Source organism: Thalia democratica, unplaced genomic scaffold (genome assembly GCF_965202585.1).
Source record: "Thalia democratica unplaced genomic scaffold, ktThaDemo2.hap1.1 HAP1_SCAFFOLD_171, whole genome shotgun sequence".
NCBI classification, from domain to species: domain Eukaryota; kingdom Metazoa; phylum Chordata; class Thaliacea; order Salpida; family Salpidae; genus Thalia; species Thalia democratica.
In genome coordinates, this window is record NW_028139305.1 from 50001 (window position 1) to 60000 (window position 10000).

The window sequence follows — 10000 nt, forward strand, 5'->3', positions numbered from 1 at the left end:
ATGTATTCTATTTGAATAAGGTAAGTATCAACACCAAGGAAGCAATTCCTTTATTATAAACTCATACTCTGACATTGCGCTAATATCGCTCGTGCTTTGTTTTTTAGTTAAAATATATAATTTATATTACTTTTATTTTATTTTACTTCTATATAATAATTATTTTATATTTTTATTAAAAAACTTCTTGTTTAGTTTCTAGGCAACCACAGTTACGTTTATATGTTTAATTCTGTTGTATTTTATATTTATCGATAATTTAATAAATGTTTCAAAAGAATATTCTGGTTTTCCACGCTCTCTTCAAAAATGTGAGTTCTTTTAATTCTTCCACTTAATTATTCATTTTAAAGTAAACAACTAGTTATACATATTATTATATTATAATGTATGTGTATTATATACTATCATTTTATAACATAAACATAGTTGAGTTATTAAATTAAACGTCAAATATTTTATTACCTTAAATTAAGTTATATTTATTGTATAATCTATAATTATATAATTATAAGTTATAAATTATTTAATCGTAAAATCTGATGTAGTATGAGATATTCTTTAGAAAACTCTAACTAACTATAAATATTCTTGAACTCTATAAATAGAACAATGAGAAATAGTAAAACAAACTAACACAACATGTTACCGAAATGTTTATTTTAACAATAATTCTTATTTATTTTAATCACTTAATAAACTTTACTTCTAATTATCATATTATTAAACATAGAATATAGTTAACAATCTTTTAAACAAAGTCTTTAATAAAGTTACAGGGAGTAATTGTAATTAAAACACCAAAAAAAAAAAAGGTTTTAATAAAAAAAATACTTACATCAAATTAAATTTTATAAGGATTAATTTTAAAATATCAAATCGATTGTAAATTAAGTGCAAATAGGTTTTTTAAACAAACCGAAGGGTTTATAAAGGCTTGTAAACGCTCTCAAACGCCTACGACCATACCACACTGAGCACACCCCATCTCGTCCGATCTGGGAAGTTAAGCAGTGTCGGGCGTGGTTAGTACTTAGATGGGTGACCGCTTGGGAATACCACGTGCCGTAGGCTTTTGCTTTTTGAATTCATCTTTTTTGTACTATTTTTCTTTCTGACTTGTTTACACTTATTTTTCATTTATTGACATTTCTTTAACGCTTAAAAGAAAAGAAAATTCTAGTTATTAGCAAACAAAAACCAAAAGCCAATCAGATAACATTATTTGCTGTTTAAACCAATTAGAGCGCTAAAAAAGTGGTTTGACCAGTTTGAGATATCGAAAAAATAATGGCACCATCTTGTAGAGTACAATTTTCTGAGTAAAAATTAATACAATTAGTCTTTTATACTAAAACTTAAAAGTCTTTTTGTCCACAAACAAATAAAAGCGTGGCTACTTGAAAAATCAAACGAAAATAAATTTTGCACTTTTGTATTGTGAGTCATAATAAGTTATTTACTGTTACCAACAGATACTAGCAAAAGCTATTTAAAGTTTTGTATTAACTTAATGTATTTGTAATTACTTTTACTTAATAGAAACTATTGAATTACGTTTACTTAGTTTACTTTTGTATGTGTATTAAATATACAGCAATTTTGTTTGAACTTAAATAAGGACTGTTAAACTATTAAAAGAAAACTATCAAAGTTTACTAACTCAAAAGCTAAATCTTAGTTTTATTGTTATAAACATTTATGTTGTAATTTACTAATAACTAAATGAGTTTATTTCAAACAAAAAGAATTAAATAATGTTATGTTATGTCAAGCCTACTATATGAGGTATATAGGTATATAAGGTATACAAGCTTATGTTTGAAAGTTATAATAATAAAAATAAAAATAAATATTTAGTTGGTAAAGTTTGTATGTTTTAATATGCTTTGAAATATCAATATTAGAGTTAGTATAGAAGTTTTTTTTTAAGTATAATAAATATAAATATTTAGTTGCTAATAATAAAATAAAATACCAATTTTGTAGTTATTACAAAAAAAAAACTTATTAAATTACTTGAAGTTCACTGTAGTTGAAATATTATACAAAAGCTTCACAATTATAAGCTTTGAATAACTTTACTTCATAACTATATTCATGTTTGCATATTTAAATTAGTGTTTTGTGTATTGGCTTTATGATTATTTTATTTTAGTAACTGTTAGTTTTATACTTTAATAAAAGAAATATGGTTAAAAAGTAAGTTAAAAATGAAAGAAGCATAAAAAACACACTAATTAACTGCTTATTCAATAGTTTGATTATTTAATTATTTTTCTGTTATATAGTTTAATCGTATTGTATAAAAAATACAGAGGTTTAAAGTAAGTTTGAATAAAAATAAAACAAAACATATAAAATAAGCATTAGTTAAAATACATAGTTTTTTTTTCTAAGAAAATTTAATTCTTTAATAATAAGTAGTAATTTAAATAAAAAATAATACAAATAAAGTTATACAATATATATACAATAGTTTGTCAAACTAGGCAAACACTACTAGGCAAAAAACAAACTAGGCAAAAAACCTACAAAGTAGGCCACCACTACAATCCAATGTTCCAACTGGAAATTCAATGAGATCGTTACTGTACTTGTGATGAACGTTGATAATCCCCAAGATTGTAAGTCGAAGGCCTTACCCAACCTAACCAGCGCACTGGTTTTCTTACAACTGAATTAATCAACATTTAATATTGAATATAATCATTATTGATAGATAGAGGAATGTTGACAATCAACAACAGATTGTAGGTCAAAGGCATTACTCGACCCAAGTACCCACAACCTAGATTGAACAACATTTGTTAGATAGATTAGTTAGATAGATAAATAGTACAGTATAATCTCAAAGAATTTGAAGCCCGAACATTGAACGATAGTGGTGTTACGTGACGACTAGCGGGATTCGATCTCTCAACCTTCTGCTTATGAGTCAGCTGATGAGACCACTGACCCACCGCGCCACGTCAAAGATAAAGAAATATTTTGCTATATAAATAGGTTGATTTTTATAATTTTGTTAGTGTCAATTTTGTTAGTGTCAATTACAGTGAACTTCAAGTAAGATATACAACAGTATATATATTTCCGAGTCTGACTTTGAGTACTTTTTATATATTATTAACAAGATTTTTTAGGAGTAATATCTGTTTAGTTCTTTAATATATCTTTAAAATAATAATATTTTTTGAGGTGTTTAAAACTTTTAGAAGCTGTATGTAATGTCTTTTAGTTTAATAGTTCTTTTAAATTAGTAAAAAAAAATAAACATGGTTGAGTTATCAAATTAAACAAAATCGAACGTCAAGTATTTAATTACTAAAATTAATTTAACTAAAAAAAAATCTCAGGTAATCTAAAATGTCAGGAATTATTCAAAAATAAATATAAATTTAAAACTTATTATATTGAAAAGATTGATGAATAATACTCTTGAATGTATGCAATGTTTGTATTTGTAATGCAATAACATAAATGGATAGATCAATGACAAATTGTAAACATATTGTATTATTTTATTTTACGATTTTATTTTATTCAATAATATAATAATTCAATAAACTTTACTTCTACTTGTCCTGGTCTTAGGTAATTTATAGATAACAATTATTTAAACAAACACTTTTGTACAGTTACAATACAGTTTTAGTACAGTTTGGGAGTAACTGTTGATTAAAAAAACAAAAAAAAAGTTAATTCAGGTTAAAATTTTATAAGGAATAATTTTAAAATATCAAATTGATTGTAAATCAAATGCAAATATGTTTTTTAAACAAACCGAAGGGTTTATAAAGGCTTGTAAACGCTTTCAAACGCCTACGACCATACCACACTGAGCACACCCCATCTCGTCCGATCTGGGAAGTTAAGCAGTGTCGGGCGTGGTTAGTACTTAGATGGGTGACCGCTTGGGAATACCACGTGCCGTAGGCTTTTGCTTTTTGACTTCATCTTTTTTGGATTATTTTTCTTTCTGACCTATTTATACTTATTACTCGTTTATTTACATTTCTTTAACGCTTAAAAGAAAAGAAAAATCTAGTTATTAGCAAATAAAAACCTATGCCAATCAGATAACGTTATTTGCTGTTTAAACCAATTAGAGCGCTAAAAAAGTGGTTTGACCAGTTTGAGATATCGAAAAAATAATGGCACCATCTTGTAGAGTACAATTTTCTGAGTTAAAATTAATACAATTATATCTTTTATACTAAAACTTAAAAGTCTTTTTGTCCACAAACAAGTAAAAGCGTGGCTACTTGAAAAATCAAACGAAAATAAATTTTGCAATTTTGTATTGTGAGTCATAATAAGTTATTTACTGTTACCAACAGATACTAGCAAAGTCTTTTTAATGTTCTATGTTAATTAAATGTATTCCTAATTAGTTTAAATTTATAGAGTTTATTTGATTTACTTTATTATGTGTATTGAATGTGATATAACTAGGCTTAAACTAAACTAAAACAAAACAATAAAGTAGAGTACTTGAATGGAACCAACACAATTTACAAAACAATTGTATACTATATTTAAATGTGAATATGCAATTATTATTATAAGTTTATAAGTTCACTTTAATTTAATGTATTTTGTAAATTAGTTTTATTTAATAGATAGTAGTGAATTACTTTATTTAATTCACTTTTAGTATGTGTTGTATAACTTTATTTAAACCAGAAGCAAAAACGGGATTATATTTTCAATAAACTACACAATTTGCAAACCAGTTGTGTATTAAATAAAAAGCTATTCTGAATAGTGAATATGCAATTATTATTATAAGTTCACAGTTTACAATTTAGTTATTATTTTGTTCATATTTGCATATCTAATTTATGAAAAGTTAGTGTTATGTGTATTGTGTTATGTTATAATTTTAATTTCTTTATTTGTAGAACTGTTAGTTTTATATTTTAAAGAAGCATGTTTAAATAAATATGTTTAACAAGTAACAAGTTTTTAAAAATGCAAGAAATATGACATATATATTGAACTATTTATTTTTATTCTAGCTATTTGCTTAGTGTGATTATATTATTTTGTTGTTTGTTTTATAGTTTATCGTATTGTGTTTAAATATATATAACAAATACTGAGGTTTAAAAGTAAGTTTAAATGAAAATAAAATAAGACATATAGTTGAAATATAAGTTTAAAAAAATAGTTCATTTTTATTTTTATTTGTTTGTTTGTTCGATTGTTTGTTTATTATATAATCGCGACATTTTATTTAATACTTTTAAGCATATTAAACATAATAATAGGTATAGTTATAGGAAAAATTCAATTAGTTTCTAATGTAATAAAATAGTTTATTTCCACAAATAAAATACCTGAAAAATCAAATGAAAAATAAATTTCGCACTGTTGTATTGTGAGTCATAATAGGTTATTTATTGTTACCAACAGATACTAGCAATGTTAATTCAATGTATTTGTACTTAGTTTTATTTAAATGACAGTATTGATGGTTACGTTTATTAAATATGTTTATTTAATGTTATGTAACTTAAGTAAAACCAGAAGCAAATAAGGAGACTACTTTCAATTAACTACACAATTTACATATCAATTGTATACTAAATATTTAGTTGTTTTGATAGTTATTTTAAAGTTATTAAATTATACAATTCTATTTAGTTACTTTATTTAACTTACTATAGTATGTGTTATATAACTTTGATTAAACCAGAAGCAAAAAGGGAGACTACTTTATAATTAAATAAAAAATATATTATTTATTTTAAGGTTATTCTTGATAGTTATTATGCTATCAGCTTAGTTGCTTATTCAATAAAAAGGTAAGTTAAAAGAAAGTTATAAAAAAATACATTAGATTTATTGTAAATTTGTTTGAATTGTTTATAAAAAGTTTTTATTTATTGCTATAATTATATTTCAATCGTGTTGGGTTTCAAAATACATGTTTCAAATAATATTTTACAAGTATTTATCAGTTATTTAGTTTTCTTTTTATAGTTTAGCCGTATTGTTTTATTTATTTGTTATTATTTTTATTCAATTGTTTGTTTATTATACTTATCGCAATGTGCTTAAAAGAATAAAACAACTATAAAGGTTTAAAAAGTAAGTTTAAATAAAAATAAAATGAAACATATAAAATAAGTTTATGATTTTTTTATTATTATTATTATTTTTATTTAATTGTTTGCTTATTATATTTATCGCGATGTGCTTAAAAGAATAGAACAAATACAAAGGTTTAAATTGTAAGTTTTAAATAAAATAAAATGAAACATACAAAATAAGCTTATGATTTATTATTATTATTATTATTATTATTTTTATTTCATTGTTTGTTTATTATATCTATCGCGATGTGCTTAAAAAATAAAACAACTATAAAGGTTTAAAAAGTAAGTTTAAATAAAGATAAAATGAAACATATAAAATAAGCTTATGTTTGACTTTTTTATTTTATTTTTATTTAACTGTTTGTTTATTATATTTATCGCGATGTGCTTAAAAGAATAGAACAAATACAAAGGTTTAAATTGTAAGTTTTAAATAAAATAAAATGAAACATACAAAATAAGCTTATGATTTATTATTATTATTATTATTATTATTTTTATTTCATTGTTTGTTTATTATATCTATCGCGATGTGCTTAAAAAATAAAACAACTATAAAGGTTTAAAAAGTAAGTTTAAATAAAGATAAAATGAAACATATAAAATAAGCTTATGTTTGACTTTTTTATTTTATTTTTATTTAACTGTTTGTTTATTATATTTATCGCAATCTGCTTAAAAAAATAAAACGAGTATTAAGGTTTGAAAAGTAAGTTTAAATAAAAATAAAATAAAACATATAAAATAAGCTTATGTTTTTTTTTTTTTTTATTATTATTATTATTTTTATTCAATTTTTTGTTTATTATATTTATCGCAATGTGCTTAAAACGATAAAACAAATATTAAGATTTAAAAAGTAAGTTTAAATAAAAAATAATACAAATAAAGTTTATTTATAATAAACAAACATATTTAAAACATTAAAAAAAAGTAGTTTATATATATTATTTTTTATTTATTTCTTTTAAACATATTAAATAAAGTATAAAAAAAGTATTAAAACATTTAAACGTAGCATAAATAAGCTTAAAATATTAAAAAAATTGAAAAGAAACAAAGAAATTTAAAAAAAATCGGGAAAAATCGGCAAAAAAAGTTCAACAACAACATTTGAGCATCATACACGTATGCATTACTTTACACTAGTGAGAGAGACGTGTTTGTGCGTTCGGTCGACTTGACGAGAAAGCGGGCTTAAAGCATTACTGTTTAGCACCCGAGGCGCGGCTATTGCAGCGGCGGCGAACGTGCTATGTAAACGCATTGGAGCAGCGTATGAAAAACTACAAGCGTCCAGCGGCGGTAGGCTTATAGCTTTGCGAAGTCGTCGAGACGAGTAGCCGACGCAGGCAGGCACGGCTCGAGGCGGGTAACTGCAGCAGACAGATGGCGTGTTGCTGCTGACGAGTTAACCGGCAGAAGGCAAACGGTTGGTCGGGAGAAAGAACAGTCAGTTGTATAGCTGCATGCTGCAGTCGACGCGGGCTGGCGCTTTAAACAGCAAAAGGCCGGCGCCGACTTTCAGTAACGTTCGCAAGGCTTTTAAGCCGAGTGATAGAAAAGGTATGTATTTATACAGTAAAAACGCTCAGTCGAGCAACGGGTTTAAAAGCCCTCGGATAGTTATCTGGTTGATCCTGCCAGTAGTCATATGCTTGTCTCAAAGATTAAGCCATGCAAGTGTAAGTACGAGCTCACGTACAGTGAAACTGCGAATGGCTCATTAAATCAGTTATGGTTCATTTGATTGTACGCTTTTACATGGATAACTGTGGCAATTCTAGAGCTAATACATGCGTAAAGCGCCGAACTGACGTGAGGCGCGCATTTATCAGACCAAAACTAACCGGCTTTCGGGTCGTTACAATGGTGACTCTGGATAAGCTTGCGGATCGCACGGCCTAGTGCTGGCGACATCTCATTAAAGCAACTGCCCTATCAACTATCGTCGGTACGGTATCGGCCTACCGAGGTTGTAACGGGTGACGGAGAATCAGGGTTCGATTCCGGAGAGGGAGCCTGAGAAACGGCTACCACATCCAAGGAAGGCAGCAGGCGCGCAAATTACCCATTCCCGGCTCGGGGAGGTAGTGACGAAAAATAACAATGCAGACCTCGTACGAGGTCCTGCAATTGGAATGAGTACACTTTAAACTTTTTAACGAGTATCCATTGGAGGGCAAGTCTGGTGCCAGCAGCCGCGGTAATTCCAGCTCCAAAAGTGTATATTTAAGTTGTTGCGGTTGAAAAGCTCGTAGTTGGATATAGGGACGGCGAGGTTGGTCGGTCGAAAGGCTAGCACTGGCCTCGTTGTTCTTGTTGGTCGGTGCCTTCGCGGTGCTCTTAACTGAGTGTTGCGGTGGTCCGGCAAGTTTACCTTGAAAAAATTAGAGTGTTCAAAGCAGGCTTTACGCTTGTATAATGTTGCATGGAATAATGGAATAGGACCTCGGTTCTATTTTGTTGGTTTTCGGAGCACGAGGTAATGATTAATAGGAACGGACGGGGGCATCCGTACTGTGCCGTTAGAGGTGAAATTCTTGGATCGGCGCAAGACGAACGACTGCGAAAGCATTTGCCAAGAATGTTTTCTTTAATCAAGAGCGAAAGTCAGAGGTTCGAAGACGATCAGATACCGTCCTAGTTCTGACCTTAAACGATGCCGACTAGCGATCGGGCAGTGTCGAACTTAAGAACTGTCCGGCAGCTTCCGGGAAACCAAAGTCTTTGGGTTCCGGGGGAAGTATGGTTGCAAAGCTGAAACTTAAAGGAATTGACGGAAGGGCACCACCAGGAGTGGAGCCTGCGGCTTAATTTGACTCAACACGGGAAATCTCACCCGGCCCGGACACAGCGAGGATTGACAGATTGAGAGCTCTTTCTTGATTCTGTGGGTGGTGGTGCATGGCCGTTCTTAGTTGGTGGAGCGATTTGTCTGGTTAATTCCGATAACGAACGAGACTCTTACTTGCTAAATAGCTGCTCGACCCATTGGGTCGGAGACAACTTCTTAGAGGGACTAGTGGCGTTTAGCCACACGAGATTGAGCAATAACAGGTCTGTGATGCCCTTAGATGTTCGGGGCCGCACGCGCGCTACACTGACCGGATCATCGTGTGTTCCCTAGGCCGAAAGGTCCGGGTAATCCGTTGAACCCCGGTCGTGCTAGGGATAGGGACTTGCAATTGTTTCCCTTGAACGAGGAATTCCCAGTAAGCGCGAGTCATTAGCTTGCGTTGATTACGTCCCTGCCCTTTGTACACACCGCCCGTCGCTACTACCGATTGAATGGTTTAGTGAGGTCCTCCGATTGAGCCTGGTACGTGCGGCAACGCACTCGCCGGTGTTCGAAAAGACGATCGAACTTGATCATTTAGAGGAAGTAAAAGTCGTAACAAGGTTTCCGTAGGTGAACCTGCGGAAGGATCATTAACGAATCGAAATTTGATTTCAAGCGACGTCTCTTCTTCGAAGGGACCGAGCCCTGTAACTGTTATAGTTCGGTCGCGTTGCTTCCTGACAGCGGGAGTAATAATTCAGCACGCAAGTGCTGGCGCGGCCGCTTCTTTTTGAACACGATTTTTTGGTTGCATTGAGATTGATTAACACGAGAGATCTCTTAGCGGTGGATCACTCGGCTCGAGCGTCGATGAAGGACGGAGCTAGCTCCGAGAAGTAATGTGAATTGCAGGACACATTGAGCATCGATATTCTGAACGCGTATTGCGGCCTCGGGTAATCCTGGGGCCACGTCCGTCTCAGGGTCTTTAACACACCGATCCTTTCATTAGTTTGAAAGTGCCTGCGACTCGTTTCTGTATTAAGGAGCGTGTCGTCAAAGACAGCTGGTCTGGCGATTTCACAGCTGAAGCGTGAGCAGCCTGCTGGCCTCG

At 30.3% G+C, this 10000-nt stretch overlaps 4 non-coding genes across 4 annotated transcripts; all 4 read left to right on the forward strand.

Annotated features, from left to right (window-relative positions):
• The first annotated feature begins 955 nt into the window (after positions 1–955).
• LOC145845818 (5S ribosomal RNA) lies at positions 956–1074 on the forward strand. Its single transcript, XR_014370515.1, has one exon. It is a non-coding gene; the product is annotated as a 5S ribosomal RNA (ribosomal RNA).
• Positions 1075–3820: 2746 nt separating this feature from the next.
• LOC145845819 (5S ribosomal RNA) lies at positions 3821–3939 on the forward strand. The gene has a single exon (XR_014370516.1). It is a non-coding gene; the product is annotated as a 5S ribosomal RNA (ribosomal RNA).
• Positions 3940–7731: 3792 nt separating this feature from the next.
• LOC145845855 (small subunit ribosomal RNA) lies at positions 7732–9539 on the forward strand. The gene has a single exon (XR_014370550.1). It is a non-coding gene; the product is annotated as a small subunit ribosomal RNA (ribosomal RNA).
• Positions 9540–9721: 182 nt separating this feature from the next.
• On the forward strand, positions 9722–9874 carry LOC145845830 (5.8S ribosomal RNA). The gene has a single exon (XR_014370527.1). It is a non-coding gene; the product is annotated as a 5.8S ribosomal RNA (ribosomal RNA).
• The last annotated feature ends 126 nt before the right edge of the window (positions 9875–10000 follow it).